Source organism: Lygodium microphyllum, chromosome 11, assembly GCF_053477565.2.
Source record: "Lygodium microphyllum isolate KBCC chromosome 11, Lygodium_microphyllum_v1.1.10, whole genome shotgun sequence".
NCBI lineage: Eukaryota > Viridiplantae > Streptophyta > Polypodiopsida > Schizaeales > Lygodiaceae > Lygodium > Lygodium microphyllum.
In genome coordinates this window covers 67,921,106-67,940,506 of record NC_141145.1, presented here as the reverse complement: position 1 = coordinate 67,940,506, position 19,401 = coordinate 67,921,106, and positions in this window count along the sequence as shown.

The following is a 19,401-nucleotide window of genomic DNA, read 5'->3' as shown; positions in this document are numbered from 1 at the left end:
CCAAACTCAAGCTTCAGAACCGCAAAAAATGTAGAAAAGAAAAGGCAGTGTTTGAAAAGAAATGATTTAAGTATGATTTGAATTTTGACGTGTGCGTCTATTTTTGCATGTATAAGCGTGTCTATTTGCGCGGAATATAGATGCAAAAGTCGCGTCTATTTACACGCACGTTTACACGCGCTTATAGACGCTGTGATAGATGCACCCGACTTTGCGTGTCTAACATGCGCATCTATGCCTCGTTTCTGTTGTAGTGTTACATCCTTAGTAAGCTTCATTGGAAATGGTTGTAATTTCCTTTTTAGGATACACTCAACATTTGATGCCATTAGCAATGTACACAAGCTACAAAGAGATTTGTTGGAGAAAGAGAATGCCTCTTTGAGGCAAACATTAGAGCAATGTAAGCACCAGTTACGGCAAGACAAGGAGACTATTTTCGAGGAGAAACAAAGAGATCAATCAAGGCTTAAAGAAACAATATTGGGGGTTCACATCAATTGATCAATAGGAGATTGAGATTTTCCTGAGAGGGAGTAAACTTAGCTCAAGTAATATGCAAGCTTTATTGGACGAGGCATGTATATCTAGCAGGGGATACACAACTATTAACAAATCTCTTTACAGGAAGCTGAAGGAGTCTAACCTGCAAGGATCGATATTGCCGAACCCAACATCACTCAAAAGAATGTGAAAATAAGTAAATGATCAATTTTGATAACTCTTGGAAGCTCCATTTCATATCAAAGATATGTATCATTTAGCACAGGGAAGGTGATGGTTTACAACAAATACAACAATATATTTCACAACTTAGAGGTCATATAGTTATACTCTGTTCAATAATTTGAGATGACTCTAGATGAATGTGATGGTCTCTTGAAATTTGTACTCAAGCTCAATGAGTGCTAGATTCTGAAGGATAAAAAGCTAGAATGGGTCACCATCACCCTGATGAATAGGGCACTCAATCCAACAATTTCAAAGCACAATCCAAACTGGTTTACACTACAAGATATAGGCCTTATACCGATGTTAAAAGTGACAAAAATGTTTATAAATAAATTTGCCCCCGTCGTCGCAAAAAGCATCGTTATTAGCAATGCCATAGAACAGTCGATATCAACGTCGTTATCAATGTCACTATTTGTGTTGGTTTCACCGTCGCATTTGCGACACTAATACAGACGCAAATAACAATGTTGATAACAATGCTTTATGACACATTTTGCGATGCTAATAGTAATACGTGCAATAAATTTACGATGCTAATAGCGACAGTAACAGGGGGGAAAAAAATTTGTGGCAGGGCAGCCACATATAGCACTATGTGCTTTATTTGGGCCATACAAAATAGTTTCAGTAATGTGTACGATGCTCATGTAAATAAAGGCAAAGTGTACTTAAATCATAACACTAATACATGCAATAAATACACGATCGCATAATGAAAGTGACCAATACAATCATGGCAAGATACTACTACTACATAGAAAATGTCTACATAGATCACATGACCAAAAAAGAAGGGTATGTGAGTTCTAGGGATCCAAGGGTGAACTATAGATCCTTGCTATCCGAAACCTCGTCCCGCTGCAATGAGCATTGAATGGACTCTGCAAAAAAAGAAACAACTACACATTATCCACCATACAATAATGCAAAACATAGTAACTACGAACAAGAAAGACAAGTGACTTACAAGGCCGCCGTGTCCATACAATTGGTCGATCAATGCAGTGAGATCGTGCCTCTCTGTATATCGAGTCTCAAGGCCAGTGGGATCACGATTTGTAATGGAGTGCTGTAAAAAAAACAAAACAGAACTGTTAGAAATACAATTGTCAGTACAAAGGATATTGCAAAAAAATAAGCAAGCAAAAAAAAAAAGAAAAACTTACAAATCCTCCAGATATGTCCTGTGGTCGCCACTCCCAAGATGATGGACCACTCCGGTCTCTAGTCATGCCCTTGCCGCCTCGTGCTGCTGTCTCCAACGTCCTGGAGAATCTGTAGCCTTCTCCCTGAGTCGGTGCTAGTCATATGTATCTAGCCACCCGGGCTTTGAAGCCCCAAGCTTGAAGCCCCACTATTGAGTGCCTTGCCTACGTCGGATCGTCTGTGTGACATGTATGCACGCATGTACTGAAAAACTTATTGGCACAACTCTCTCATGCAAGGCATCAACCTCCTCCTCTCATCATTCATGATGATGGATCCTGACCTATCATCTATAAGGTAGGCATAACCCTTTGGGGTATGCCTAAGATGGGTCCTCTTCCACCTGCGACCACTCTCCTGGGCATATCCAAGAGACCCCTGTACATTTGGTGTACCTACCGAGGTAGTATCTATCGGAGTAGCACCCAAAAGGATGCGACCTGCGGACGGTCGGAGTGATTGGAGTAGACGTCCCGACAGGTGTGACAAATCCTAAAGGTGACGCAACTCCAGCAGAACGACAAAATAGACACAGTACGTCCATACCTCCACAGCAACCACTTGAGCGACGCTCTCTCAAACTGCCACAAGAGTGAGGAGTAGCACCTGTATCCTGAGCCGACTGCGAGCTCATTGCATCCAGATCTCTGTAGCATTCCCCTGAACCACTCCCTCCATCTGGCCCAAGTCTGGAGCATCGAGCTCGTCTGCTAGAAACTGAAGCATCAGAGTGTGCCAAAGTAGATCTAATAGAACGGCGTGACGGTATCCGAGACAGCTCCTAGTCCACCATATCTCTGAATCATGCTATCATCTGATCTAGAGACATACGTGTGAAGACTGTAGCTCCTCCTCACTCATCCCTCGACTCATCTTAATGATCTAAATATCTACAAAGGTCACCTGCACAGACAAAAAATGATGTTAGCATAATGAATATAAATCATACAAAGCACGGTAATATAAATCTTAAAAAAATGATCTTACTTAAAATGCATATCTTATGTACCCTTATAAGTGATTCGTCAACGAATTGAGTAGGTGGATGCTCCAAGCATATGAAGTACCCTATGGTCCCATGTCAATCTCCTGACACAACTACGCATACACTGGAAGGTCGATAGATATGTCACCACAAAAGGATGAGTCCACCTCATTCTCAAAGAATTCTTGGACTCCTGTATTTCCATCATTGTTACCCGATGTTGGCTCCTCTACATACTCCAAGCTTTTGGTGGCCTCTGTCCCTTGCAATATCGATCCCTCTATTTACATATTGTCCTCATCTATGCTGGGAACATCACTTTGATCATATATTCTCACACTTCGGGGAGCTAAAGGTATAACATATGACCATCGAGGTTATCGTGGGTTTGGATAGAAAATTACATGTTCACAATCATGTACAAGAGAGATTTAACTATTGTGACGTATACCATGTTGTAATACAATTAAAAAACACATGAGTTCATGCACCTGTTCACAATGGGTCGGCAACACAAACGTGTTGTGCAAACGTCCATTTTTTTCGAAATCTATTTCGAGAAATCCAGATGGACCTCGTCAAACTTTCACTCTAGCTCCTTCAAGTACCACTTTGAACAACTGCACAATGAATAGGATCATGGAGAAGCTACGATAATCCACCGTGACAATACTTTGCAAGTTCCCAAAATACTCCATCTAATCTATAACCGTATTTGGATCCATTGCTCGTCGTCGGCTCTCTTGCTCGAACCTTGCCATGATACCACAATCTGTTGTGGAGTGCATTTTGTCAATATGCTCCACGCGAAAATGTCGTCCGCGCGACCACACTGCACTATATATTTTGTACTGTACATTGAAACACAATTAGTTGTCGCATATAAAATATAGATACGACAAACCCTAAACATGTCATCACCTTTGGACTACATCCTTAGACTACATTCCCTCGAGAATTCCCACTCCCCGGTTGAGACATCTGCTCCTTCATGAGAAGCTGCGGTCAAAGCTCTATGCAACCATCGTGTTGGCATAAACCGTGGTATCTCCTCCATGCCCTCGAGATATCGAATCGATCGATAGCCCGTACTACGTCAAAATTCAAATTGCACTTCCTTTCAATCTTTCCTAGCTTGCTGGTATCTAGCGAGCCATGTCTCCATAGAGGCATGGTGCAACATATAAAAGCGATTTAGTTTCTCCTCCATTGCAGCATCCATTCTTTTTTCTACCCCATTTCCAACCACCACATCTCCGGTCAGTATATCATTGTCCTTCAGTGACCATAGCATATTGTTGCCTGAATCCATCATTAGTAGCCATTGTGAAATATGCACTAGCACCTCAGACACCAACCAACCTTCAGTCATGCTACCTTCTGGCCGAGCTCGTTGTCACACAAAGCCTTTTAGGGTTTTCATGAAGCGCTCCAAGAAGAACATCCATCGCGTATATGGATACGTTCAGCAATCTCCACTTCATCTACAAGATGCACACGAAGGTGGATTTTTATTGTGAGCATACTGGTAGGCAAGTATTTCTCAAAGAGACAGACCATCTCCACTGCTCCCCCTATCTCATTGATTCAATGGAGGACGTTTTAATCTCCTCTTGTGAGATCCATTGCACTAAAGTTGACAACTTGTAAATTGCCCCGCGTATTTCTGGAGTAAGGCATCTTGCGATCACAATCGGTAGTACAAACTACCACAAACAAGAAAGCATTATGAACAATGACTACACTCTAAATAGCAAAATATGCAGCCACTTACAATCCATTCGTAGTACAAACCTGACATATCTTATGCCAATCATGGGATTTTAGCCCTGATAATTTGTCGTCTTTAGAAAACGCAAACCTGAGAGAACGCATCATACCCATTGGAGTGTGGATAGAATTGACTATTTGCTTCACAATGCGCTCTTCTTTAGTGAAAAAAACCCAAGAAGCGCGAGGTAGCTGCAAGTGACCATCAGCACTCGACTGCGGCTAATGCGTCTCCATCTTGCCTACCTCCTTCATATCCATTCGTGCCCCTACAGTGTCTCTCTTTCTTATGATGTGGCCCCATAGGAAGCTGCCCACATTCTTGAAAATATGCATGGGATCCAACAAGTGGTTGATCTCTAAGTGGGTCCAATATGGCAACTCGTAGAAAACTGAGAACCGTCGCATTCCGTTTGGATTTGACTCTGTGTGGACCATTTTTAGCTCGTACCAGCTTTGGGCATTCATATGTGCTGGAGGTCATCCAAGAAAACCTTCCCTGAGTTCATGACCCTCTGGCAAGAAAGCGATGTGTCCTTGATATACCATCTTCTTCATGGTTCGTGACCTTCGGGAGTCTAACTGTGACTCGCACAATGAACATGCATGATAACCTGAGGTAACCAGACTTGTCCCAATACCTCTATCCAGTGAATATAAACTTGAACGAGCTATGATAGATATTACCAATGAGAACAGAAGCCTACTTACCTGAGCACTCTCAAAATCCTGGAAAGTCATGCATGGTTCACACGAGAATGGCTCGAATATTGGTGGACCGTCGACCATTGCACTTGCTCATATCTTGCACGGTGACCCCCTCCTCTCACAAAATCTTAAGCTCATCGAATAATGGATGAAGATACACATCCATATTTTTTACTTTGTAGCGGTCAGGAACAAGTAAGCTAAGGATGAGATGTCCTTTCTTCATAGAAATCTTTAGAGGGATATTGTAGTTGACAAGGACTATAGGCCACACACTGTAAGAAGTTGAGCGTAGACCGAATGGGTTTACGCCATCCATAGCAAGACCGAGCCAAAGATTCCTTGCCTCTCTGGCAAAGCCTGGGAAAGTAGAGTCAATGTGGCTCCATGCGCGTGAATCTGCTGATATTTGTTGAACTCTATCTTTGGACCTATTCTGTGCATGCCACGTTGTCAAGCTCGCCATGCTGAACGTACGAAACATGTGGTTTATGTAAGGGATAAGCGAAAAGTGTCTAAGAACTTTTTGAGGGATGGTTTGCCCTTGCAAGTCCTGTCGATACCTGTGAGCACCACACTTTGGACATATCTCCATAGTCTCGTATTCTCCTCGAAACAGTATGCAATCGTTGATACATGCATGGATGCTGTTGTAGTCCATGCTAAGCTTTCATAAAACATGTCGTGTATCATCACGAGACTCAGGCATGGTATTTGCAAGTGGTATTATATGATACTTTAGTAACCTGAAAAAAATCATAAAACACCTTGGAAAAGTACAAATGTTTTTAATGATAGTGCCAAAAAGAAATCAACGAAGCATACGTACAAGGTACCTGAACAAATCGGTCACACTTGTATCACTCCACCTGTATTTTGCTTGCACACTTATGAGTGCAAGCAGTGTCTTCAGGTGAGATACTCGGCACCCATCATATAATGGTATTGATGCTTCTTCTCTAAGCGGATCAGAAGTCTCGATATCCATGGGCATCAATGCATCGATCATTGCCTCCATCTCAAGCTCCAAGATTGTAGGTAAGTCTAGAAGGCTGCATGTCTCCTCTGGTATTGACGGTATAGATTGGATAGTACCTTCCAAGTGGTGGATTGGATCAGGTACTCCTTCCATGGCATGCCCACAAACTCTTCTAACTAGCCACAAAGGATGCACTCCTTGGGGCGAGATGTCATCTTCCTGGATAGAAAATTTGTCAGCCACACCCAATGTTTTTGTATATGGTATTCAATTAGCTTGCGAATACAATGCATGATTGATATACACTTTTCTTGCCGTTTGCTCATAATCTGAGATCGCCTGATCAATGATCTCAGATTGAAACTCGCCGAAGTGTCGTAGGTGTTCTCTAAACAATCGATGTTTTCGTCTAATTGCCAGCTTACATTGAGAGCAAGGACATGGGACACGCTGATTAAGATATGCCTTGCAATCTCTTGAACATCACGACCTTCATTGTTTTTCATTTTGTCTACATTATGACAAACGATTTGTTTTTGTTGTCATTCTTTTTTTCTTTCTTAAATTGTAGCAAAATTAACGTACGTAAAGTCTCCACCCACCCACAAATTAACGTATGTCGGAGTGTTTCCCGTCTCGTGGTGTTGTATTGGACCTCACCGAACCTCACCACCACTCTCGCAAATATTATTGTTGTGTCACATGCTTGTAATATGTGTGTATTCTAGGTTATGTCTGAGAATTTTGAAACCTTGCATTGGATATTCCACACGACAAATATACTCCAAATAATTAGTGAGCAAAGAAACAGGAGAACCTTGGACATGGAAGGATTTGGAAGATTCAAAGTAGAGTGGCATCTAGCATGTGATTTGAAGACTCTAAAGTGCATGTACAATGTCTCAAAAGGGGCCAATTTGAAGAGCCTATGCATGTATTCCATGCATGCTACAAAGGAACTTAAAAAAGGAATTGGAAAAAGGAACTCAAAGATCCAAGTTTGAGAGCAATTTTAAATAATCCCTTATCTTGAGTTCATATCTACACAATGCATGGATTGTGCAGGATCATTGAGAAATTACTTTTCTTGCATATATGTTTTGCTTGGAAAATGCGACTTAGATCTACGTAGATCATGGCAATTACAGGACTTGAGAAGACATTATCAGACATTGGTTTGCATGGTGGAAATGTGAAGATTAAAAGGGACGAGAAAAGATCAAAGGATGGTCGAGACATGCCAAACAAACTCTCTGTTGGGGGTTTGAAAACACAGAGATTTTTATCTCCACCACCCTTAGATAGTCCTAGTCAAGTAAAACATTCCACTCAAAGAATTAAATTCAATAAGTAGAAGTGTATCCACAATGCAATTGTGGACCACATTGACGGTGGTGAAGTACAATCATGCAAGGCGGCCAGTGTTTGGAAGTCTTTAGATACAATCTTTAAGTTTTGCGACATGAAATCATGAAACTCAGATGACTATTAGGACTTTGAAACAACATTGGACAAATTTAAAAATTCAATGGTTAGCACATGGACACATCAACACACTACCCACTACATGGCATGCTATCTTCATAATATTTGATAAAGGATAATTGCTTAATCATAGGTGCATGAAGCATTAATTTGGCGTTCTTTCTTATTCTTTGATAGCACATATTATATAACCACACCTCTTGGTTCACCAAGGAATATGCCCATTTATTAGTGTGGTCAACTCAAGGTATGGAGAAAACCCATTCTTAAGCATGTACCAGCAATTACAGTCATACAAGACATGGTGGAGGTGTAGAGAAAGCCAATAGTTTAAAAGATTTACACCAATGTACATACAGAAAGCTTGTACATAGATCTAATAGAAAAGAATCACTAAGAACATCTAAAAACAACAAAGCAATGCAACATTTGGAGGGACAAAGAAGAAAAGAATCATGGGAGAATTCTCATGCATCAATCAAACATACTATGTGGTGACAAACTAGACAAAGGCTAGGAAAAACTTGGATATCCATAACCAACAATTCCTTATAAATACTTGATGTGTTTGTAGAAATTATGATACAAATGAATACTAATCAATTATCTATTTTTGGAAGAAACATTTTACATAACAAATATACAACTCACTTTGTCACTCCTCTACTCATGGCCTCTTTGAAGATGGCCCAGCTTCTTCTGGTAATTAATGCTCTAGCTCATTTAAATACTATTGATCAATTTTTGGAATTGATCTACTTCTAAGCAAGTGCTTTTTTCCATATTCTATAAGCATATTGGGATCCTTGATCTCACTCATCATCCCAAATGATGCATACACACTACAACAAAAAGGCCTCATAGAAGCACATTTAGACGCGATTTTTGAATATAGAGAAATTCTTATGGGCGCGTCTATCCGCCCATCTATTTGCGCGTCTACCATTTTGCGTCTATATTGGTGTGTATCAACGAATTTACACGCACAAATAGACGCGCAATAGACGCACATATACACGCGCATATAGACACCCTGGTAGACACGCTTTTACAAGCACTGATAGACGCGAACGGAAAACAAAAAATGTCAATTTTTTTTAAAAGATATTTAATTTATTTTTTAAATTTGAATTATGAAGCGCCTGTATAAGCACGTGTAGTCTGTACTATAGACACGCTGTCGTATTGCTGCGCATTCGAGGTGTGAAAACCACCCAAAAGTCGTGTGTGTGATTTGATACTTTGTACATACTTAGTTGTTATGTTTGCTCTTTTATTCTATGCTGAAGACGGAGAAGAATAAGGAGTTTTGGTAGACTGGTAACTCGAGATGCCATCTCATGGGCTACATTTATTTCAAGATATGTCGATTATGGGCTTCGTGAGGATGTTTCCAACATCTACAACTAGATGTACTATGTGTGAAATGGCAGTAGTATGGGCACAGAACCAATTAACCATGATGAGTCTGGAGAGCTTATCAAAGCGTATCTTAGCAAGATGTGCGAATGCCTTCAGTGTGATCAAGTTTCTTCCATGCTCACAGTGACCTTTACGATAGGAGGGAAACATTTTGATCTTACGCTTGAGTAGTATATCTTGAAAGTTGGAGAGGGTAATGAAATGTAATATGTTAGTGGGTTTATGGGTCTGGATGTTTCTTCAAGGCTTCTATGGATTCTTGGAGATGTTTTTATAGGCGTTTATCACACGGTTTTCGATTATGGGAAAAACACGTGTAGGCTTTGCAAGGAAAGAGCTTTGTTTTGAATCGAAAAGGGGGGAAAAAAAAGATGATACTCTGTGGCTAATTAGAGGAGAGCCCAAAAGGAGATGATTACGGGAACAGAGGAAGAAAATAGACGGATGAGGAGAAAAATAGAGGAAGGAGGAAGAGGAAAAACACGCAGGAAAAACAGGGAAGGGAGCTTTTTCAATCAAGGAGGAAGATAGATGGTAGTCTGCGGCTGGACAGGGAAGTTTTACGCTGGAAATGGGAAATCAGAGGGAATCCTGTACTCGGAGGAGATCAACGGGAGATGGAGGGAGATAGACAATTTTCGGAGATTCACAAGGGATGAAAAGGCTCTAACGAGAAGAAAACATGGGACGTTTGATTCAGGTGGGAAGGAGAGGATCGTCGTCTGGATTTACAGGGCGAGCTTTGCGTTCAGAGTGACTGCGAGGAGGAGTAGGCTTGCTGAAAGGAATGAGGGGGGGATTAATTAAGGAATCGTCGGGAAGGAGTAGGACAGGTCGCACCTTTGTTTTGCATCAATCGGCTTGTGTGCTGAAGACAGAGTAAAAGTCGACAGCAGAAGAATCACTGCACCAACAATAAGAGCCGAAGGGACGTAAAGGAAGAATCAGAGTACGTTGCAAAGAAGCTGGGGACGAAGATGAAGATTTTGCGACAATTGGATGATGCTGCAACAACTGCGGTGACGATCAACGAATGAAGACCACCTACACCTTTGTAGTAAGGAAGATGTTCCTATGACGTTGCTGATGAAAAGAAGACTGACAGGCTGAAGAAAACAAAGTCGAAGGTGTGACTATCTACAACGAACTTAATAGTCAGGCGGACGGCAAGCAATTGGCACGAGAGATGACGACTGAAATCAGAAGACGAGATGTCGGAAGGAAGATAGTGCAAACTCGATTAAAGCTGTGGTGAAGGATAACGAAGTTTGACAAACTTGTGAAAGCCATAGCCAGAGAAGAGGATGCATTAAACTTGAAGTAGAGTCTAAATCATCAAGTGTTACTAGTCGATGGCACAAATTGAAGACAGGGGCAATAGCAATCGAGATGTTTTGAACAAGCACGGGCAGGCCTATTTAGCTTCGCATGGTGCACATGGCAGTACTGATAGTGAACACAATCTGGCCGCAATGGTCCATGATTTCATTGAAAATGGAAGCTATGGATCGGACCTTGTTGAGATCAGTGATGGTGAGAGTGGTCTCCCTTTCGATCCAGCAGAACTTTTGAGAACCTTCAGGCCCTGAAATTCAACTGAACTCCCTTGGAAAGGGAGCTGCTGCTCCTGGTCTTGAACAAGCTCTCTCTTGTCATTAAGGAAATTGATGTGGTGTGCCCAAAGCCTGGAGTGGAATGCAGAGGAGCATGTATTCGTTGTCTGCAGAGTGAATTTTAGATCATGGGATCTACATGCCAATAACTTGCAGGGAATCATCCCCTCATCTTTTGAGAAGAATCTCCCAAACCTCCTCAAACTGGACTTGTGAAATAATAACCTCGTGGGAAGTTTCTTAATAACAACTATGCTTTGTATCCAATCTCTTTTCCCTTCTTATTATCCTGGAACATAAACTGAAATCTGTCTGAAAGGAAAAATTGCAGAACAGGGTACTTTAGCTTGCCTTTTCCTATGGTGTTGAATTTACTTCAGACAAATACAAGTGTTGCAAACTCCCTTGGAAAGCCGTTCCTTACACAAATATCACTTATTTACCTGTATGACATGCTGAAGCCTAAACAGAATTTATTGATTGAGTTCTGGAATTGTTGTATGGTTATTATGACATTGGATTATTCATTTGATTGATCTTCCATCTTGACATATATCAAGGTCTTCTGAAGACGCGACTTTGCTTTCACAAACCCTTCGACATCTTTGGTGAACCCGACGTGAAAGCGTCGCAGCAATTTCAGGATGGGAGATACTTCAGCCTCTATTTCAGCTTCTTCTACAATTCCAGCTGCCTCTACTTCAGTTCCATCAATGACTGCTGCGTCAAGTACTTCAACGGAGGATCTAAAGCAGATTTTGCAGAATATGTCCATGTATATGCAGCTCCAAAATCAGTAAACACAATTGTATATGCAGCAGCAGCAACAATTGCATCAACAGCAGTTGTCTCAGCAAAGGCAACTCTATTCGGAGCAGGAGAATGCAAACAGCGTCGACTAAGGCTATTGAAGCAGTTGAAAATGAGAAGAAGCTATTTGACGGGCGTAATGTTTCAGCATATTTGAAGACATATGAGATCAAGATGGGGTTTTTTGGAGTTCCTGCTGGACTTATGAGTAAGTACTTCCTTCGTCTTGTCACACCTACTTTGAGGACAAAAGTGACTAATCTTTTTATTCAAAATACACATTGGCAAGATTTTAAGAAGGCCTTGAAAGAAGAATACTTCCTTGAGGACTTTGGTATGGCTACTCGGCGGTCATTCCGAGAGTGGGTCTACATGCCAAACAAAGGTCTCACTGCTTCGGAGTTGATTCGAGAATTCGAAGAGAGGTATAGTCAGCTTGATGCCATTGAACAAAGAGCATTGGACGTTGAAAAAGTTGAGCTTTTCTTGCAAGCTGCAGATCCTGCTCTTCAAGAAGAATTGGGTGAGCTTCTTGAAGATCGCACGAAGCCTATGGGTCTTAAAACTGATTGGCAGGATGCTCAGGATGCAGTCTCGACTTTGACCAAGAGGAGGATATGGAAGACTCGCCTACAGAATGGTTCCATGACACCTACACCATCATCAGCTCCTATGCCTACTTCTATCCCTGTAATTTCTTCTCCTCCTCAGCCAGTTTCTTGGCCTATGCCAGTGCCTACTATTTCCACTCCACCTATTCCTCCTGTTCCACGACCGATGCCTACACCTTCTGCTCCAAAACCATCCGCTCCATCGGTGCCTACCTCTCTTGATGACATAATCAAAGGCATCACAGATTTGACACTGGAGTCAGTCAAAGCGGAGTTGGTGGGTAAGTTGAAGGAGCAGTTTGCTTTGACTGCGCCTACTACTTCTTCTAGCGCTCCTACTGCACCTAGGAGTGCTCCTAGTGCACCTAGGAGAGATCGGAGATGTATTTGGTGCGATAGTACGGACCATCAGCATTGCAGGGATTGTGAATCTTTTCAGGATGCAAGGAGGCAGAATTTGGTATATTGGGGACAAGATGGTAAGATTTGGTTGACTGAGACAGGAGCTCCACTTGCTATCAACTTTGGTAAAGGTGGAATGAAGAAGTTAGTGGATGACATGGCTGCGCGTACTTCTTATGTGAAAGCTAGAGGTGATGCTTCTGCATATGGAGTACAGATTGAGAAGGGATCAGAGACTCAGTCCGCACTATGGACTTATGCTATGGAGACTGCAAACAAGGGGAAAATTCAGCAAATTGTTTTGACTAGTGCAGGCTCTAGCATCAGATCAGAGACAGGTTGGGACTCGCCTGTTGATAGGTATTCTATTTATGCTTATTTGGCTAAGTCTCATGGTGCAGATGTATTTGTTGAGGAGAAACGTAAGAGGAATGAAGAAAATCCAAGTGCAGCTAAGAAGACTAGAGGGGGTGAGTTTGTTACTCCACCTACTGTAGGACCGTCTTCAAGACCAGGGCCAGATCGACAGATGGAGGATGCTCAAAAGAGAGAAAAGAGGCAAGAGCCTAGAGAGAGAAAGCAGCCAAGATTCAGATTGATGTCCGATATTGAGACATCTATAGACATGAGGAAAATCTTTAATGATAAGATACTTGGCAGTGAGGTGACTTTCACTATTTCTGAGATTTTGGGCATCTCAAAAAGAGAGTTTCAGGATCAATTTCAGGAGGTCCTGAAGAGGAAAAGACATGCATTGGCTACCACTGATACACAGGGAGTTTTGATTGGGGAGTTGGATGAGGATGAGGATGAAGTTATGGTTGATAATGCTTCTGTTTTTCCGCAGGTAGAGAAGAGGGTTCAGCCTATGCATTATGCTAAAATTGATGAGCCTGTCATGATACCGCGTAGTCACTTTTCGCGGAGCCATTGGGCTAGGGCAACTAAGAGATGATGGTAAAGATTGGAGAGAAACAGGTGCCTTATGTTGCATTGGTTGATCATGGTTCAGAGATTAATCTCATAGTTCGTGGAGTTTATGAGAGTAACAGATGGCCTATGGATGTAGAGCATGGGTGGCGTATGAGAGCCGCCAATAACACTGCAGGTGATTTGTATGCTGCCTGTCCTAGTGTCAGGGTTTCTATTGGTGATGTAGAGGAGGATTTTCATTTCTATGTGCAGGATTCATGCTCGTATCCCATAATTCTTGGATAGCCATTCATTACAGAGATGCGCATGGAAACAAAGGTCATGGATGATGGATCTGCTTATGCACGGATTTGCAGTAAAGATGGTATGAGAGCAGTTCAGTTTATGACTGTATGTGTGAACCATGTTAGAAATAGGGATACTCTCAGAGATGCACCCTTGCCCACTGTGAGGGATTCGGGTTTTCATTAGGTACCGCCGTTTCGCGAGACGACAGTGGTACAGAGGAGAAGAGATTGGAGTTCTCGCCTCCTGGCAGCAGCGTTTTCTCCTCCGGTTTTGTTGGGATTTCAGCAAACAGTTCGATGAGTTATCAGAAGACTTCTAGGTTGCCTAGAGCTGCCAGGCACTATATATGCAGGAAGGAGAAAATTTTGAAAAATGCAAGAATTTTGGAGGATGATGAGCACATAGATGGGATGTATGACAGTGTGATTTGTGCAGATACGATGACAGAGATGGGAGATATGCTGAAAACTGATATGCTGAATTGTCACAGTAATGTATTAGTGCAGTCCGTGGACATGTTTCATGAAATTGCAGATTTTATGTCACAGATTGAGTCAGAGGCTGAGGTAACTCAGCAAAGAGTGTTGAGTGCTGAAGAAATTCAGCAAACAGAGTTTCCAGTTGGTTTTGATCAGCTTTCAGAGAGACAGAGGGCTGAAAATTTTCAGCCAACAGAGTTTACTGCTGAAATATTTCAGCATTCAGAGTTTGGGGCTGTTTCTATGCAGTCCATAGAGCAGAGGGCTGAGAATATTCAGCCATTGGAGTGCAGAATTGCTGATTTACAGCAAGGTTTATGTAATGCAGAAGAGCATAATGAAGCCAGGGTTGACACGAAATACAAAACTGTGGATAAGAAGGTGAAGCCGGTTGCTGTACCGCTTCCACCTGACAGTGATCAGCAAATAGAGAGGGCTGCTAAACAGCAAATTTTGAGGAATCTGGAGCATATTGGTCATAAATTTTCAGCAGAGACTCTTGCTGAATTGAAAATTGGAAATGGTGATTTCTTGTTACCCATAGAGAAGCAATGCTTTCAGGAGATGCTTGAGCGTCATGGAAGGGGATTTGCTTTTTTTCCACATGAGATTGGATGTGTGAATCCTGATATTGTTGCTCCTATGGTCATTTTTACTATTCCTCATATTCCATGGAATCTCCGACCTATTCCAGTGCCTAAGGCACACTTGCCAAAGCTGATTGATTTATTGAATGAGAAAATCAGGATGGGAATCCTTGAGCCTTCATCTGCACCATACTCAAACAGGTGGTTTACAGTTCCAAAGAAGAATGGTACTCTCCGATTTATTCAGGACATGCAGCCAGTGAACAGAGTTACTATCAGGAATGTTGGTATAGGTCCAGTTGTGGATGAGTTTGCAGAGGCATTTGCTGGACGTGCCATCTATTCTTTGGGTGATTTGTATTCAGGATATGATAAGTTTCAGCTGGCTTTGGAAAGCAGGGACATAACCACTATGAGAACTCCTATTGGGCTTGTCAGGACGTGTACCTTGCCTCAAGGTGCCACTAATTCTGTTGCGCATATGATGAATGCCATGCATAAGGTCCTTCGTGATTACATATCTCAGCTTACTATGCCTTTCTTGGATGATGTGCCCATTAAGGGGTGTGCAGAAGAAGAGAAGAATGAGAGCCTAAATGAGCAGGGATGCAGATACTTTGTGGCTGATCATATTTCAGCATGCGAGAAGATTTTGGCCAGGTTAGAAGAAGTGAACTTGACACTTTCAGGGCAAAAATCTGTTTTTAGAGTAAATGAGGTTGTCATTGTTGGACATATGTATGGATATTATGGCAGGAAACCCTCACCTGATAAGGTGAATGCTATAGGCAAGATTGCAGAGTATTGTTCTACTACTTCAGAGGTACGGAGACTCATTGGTGCTTGTGTGTTTTATATGATTTGGATACCTCATTTTGCACACATAGCAGATTGATTGTATCAGCTGCTTCGAAAGGGGTAGAAATTCTATTGGAATGAGAGCCACACTAGAGCCATGCAGAAATTGAAGAAGTTATTGCAGAATGCTCCTACTCTCAGGAAAGCGGATTATAATTGTGAAAGACCTATTGTATTGACAGTTGACACTAGTCCAATTGGCATAGGTTGGGCTGTGGGTCAAGATGATGCAGATGGAAATAGGTATGCTATTCGGTTTGGGGCGAAAGTCCTAAACGAGAGACAGAGGAGATATCCGCAAATTAAGAGGGAGTTATTGGGGATTGTCACGGCTCTCAAATGTGACAAGGAGTACTTTATTGGAGCTTCAGTTGTGGTAGAGACAGATTGCTTGCCATTGATTGGTATGATCACGAGTTGCTCTACTCCGGATATAGCTATGTTGAGATGGATTGCATACATCAAGTCATTAAATCCGGAATTTAAACACATAGCAGGGAAAGATAATCCAGTGGCAGATATGTTGTCTAGAACCAGATATGATGATGAGGAGACTCTACTTGCAAAAGAGGATGATGCAAAAATTTCAGCCACTAAGGTTGATCATGTTTGTCATGTCTATGATATTGTGGCTTTCATAGAAGAACTCTATGTTGGAGATTGGTTGCAGATTGGCAGGTATCTTAGTACACTAAGCAAAAGAGATGAATGGACAGATGAAGAGTTCAAGAAGATCATAAGGAAAGCCTATGGTTATTTTCTCAAGGACGGATTTCTTTGGAAGCACCTGAAGAAAAGAGGCGGATTACCTTTGCGGGTTGTCTGCGATAGAGAGACACAGTTACAGGTGATGAGGGAGTTTCATGAGAGTCCTTGGGCTAGTCATAGAGGAGTATGGGCTACTTATGAGAAAATCAAGGAGAAATATTGGTGGAAAGGCATGTATAGAGATGTTTCTCACTTTGTTGAAACTTGCAGAGACTGCCAGATGTATTCAGTAGTGCGTCATCGAGATGAGCTTCATCCGACCTATCCACTATGCATTCATTATAAGTGGGTAGTTGATTTGGTTACCATGCCTATGGGTCTATGGCAGATGAGATACATTGTTTTGGCTAGAGAGGATCTTACCAATCATGTTGAGGGCAGATCTTTGAGAACGAAGACCACTAGTGCAGTGTGTAAGTTCTTATTGGAGGAAATTTTCTACAGGTATGGTTGTGTGGGTAAGATCACTACGGATCGTGGTGAATTGGATGCAGATGAAGCTAGGGAGTTTTTCTCTCAGCTAGGAATCAAGTTGGCTTTAACAACAGCATACAATCCAGAGGGAAATGGAAAGAGTGAAAGAGGGCATCCGCCGATAGTGAAAGCATTAGCCAAAGCATGCAGAGGACGGATTGGAGAATGGCCGAGACTTCTACCATTTGCTTTGTGGGCTGATCGTACAACTCATAGTGTTACCACAGGATATATGCTTGCAGAGTTGATGTATGGTCAGAAACCTGTTATGCCGATTGAGACTTGTGCTTTGATTTGGTCAGTTTTACCTTGGCAGGAGGATTTGATGAGAGAAGAGCTCTTAGCTCTTCGGATTCGACAGTTGGAGAGGAGACCTGAGGATATTCAACTAGCTATTGACAGGTTGAAGGTTGCTAGACTAAGGAATAAGGAAAGGTTTGACAGCAGGCATCGCTTGCAGCCTAGAGCAATAGAAGAGGGAGATTGGGTATTGGTCTTTGATAGCAGCCTTGAAAATCAGCATACTGCACTTCGGAAGATGGTGAAAAGATGGTTTGGGCCGTACATAGTCAGACATGTCTTTGATAATGCAACATATGAGCTGAGTGAATTGGATGGGATAGTGCTTAGAGTGCCTATTGCTGGAAAAAGAATCAAGATTTTCAAGAAAAGAGATGATGAGGATTATGCATTGGAAGAATTTTCAAGAAAAGAGCAACGAGAAGAAATTCCAATGGAAGAGACAGATGATATGACAGATAATCTTGTTGATCTACCGGAAATGCATAATGAAGAGATTGATCTGTTTGTGGATCTTGATGATAATGATCATGGGTAGTTGGACCATCCGGAGGATGCGCAGGATTAGAGGGGGTGGATGTCGTATTGCTACGCATTCGAGGTGTGAGAACCACCCAAAAGTCGTGTGTGTGATTTGATACTTTGTACATACTTAGTTGTTATGTTTGCTCTTTTATTCTATGCTGAAGATGGAGAAGAACAAGGAGTTTTGGTAGACTGGTAACTCGAGATGCCATCTCATGGGCTACACTTATTTCAAGATATGTCGATTATGGGCTTCGTGAGGATGTTTCCAACATCTACAACTGGATGTACTATGTGTGAAATGGCAGTAGTATGGGCACAGAACCAATTAACCATGATGAGTCTGGAGAGCTTATCAAAGCGTATCTTAGCAAGATGTGCGAATGCCTTCAGTGTGATCAAGTTTCTTCCATGCTCACAGTGACCTTTACGATAGGAGGGAAACATTTTGATCTTACGCTTGAGTAGTATATCTTGAAAGTTGGAGAGGGTAATGAAATGTAATGTGTTAGTGGGTTTATGGGTCTGGATGTTTCTTCAAGGCTTCTATGGATTCTTGGAGATGTTTTTATGGGCGTTTATCACACGGTTTTCGATTATGGGAAAAACACGTGTAGGCTTTGCAAGGAAAGAGCTTTGTTTTGAATCGGAAAGGGGGGAAAAAAAAGATGATACTCTGTGGCTAATTAGAGGAGAGCCCAAAAGGAGATGATTACGGGAACAGAGGAAGAAAATAGACGGATGAGGAGAAAAATAGAGGAAGGAGGAAGAGGAAAAACACGCAGGAAAAACAGGGAAGGGAGCTTTTTCAATCAAGGAGGAAGATAGATGGTACTCTGCGGGGCTGGACAGGGAAGTTTTACGCTGGAAATGGGAAATCAGAGGGAATCCTGTACTCGGAGGAGATCAACGGGAGATGGAGGGAGATAGACAATTTTCGGAGATTCACAAGGGATGAAAAGGCTCTAACGAGAAGAAAACAGGGGACGTTTGATTCAGGTGGGAAGGAGAGGATCGTCGTCTGGATTTACAGGGCGAGCTCTGCATTCAGAGTGACTGCGAGGAGGAGTAGGCTTGGACTGAAAGGAATGAGGGGGGTATTAATTAAGGAATCGTCGGGAAGGAGTAGGACAGGTCGCACCTTTGTTTTGCATCAATTGGCTTGTGTGCTGAAGACAGAGTAAAAGTCGACAGCAGAAGAATCACTGCACCAACAATAAGAGCCGAAGGGACGTAAAGGAAGAATCAGAGTACGTTGCAAAGAAGCTGGGGACAAAGATGAAGATTTTGCGACAATTGGATGATGCTGCAACAACTGCGGTGACGATCAACGAATGAAGAACACCTACACCTTTGTAGTAAGGAAGATGTTCCTATGACGTTGCTGATGAAAAGAAGACTGATAGCTGAAGAAAACAAAGTCGAAGGTGTGACTATCTACAACGAACTTAATAGTCAGGCGG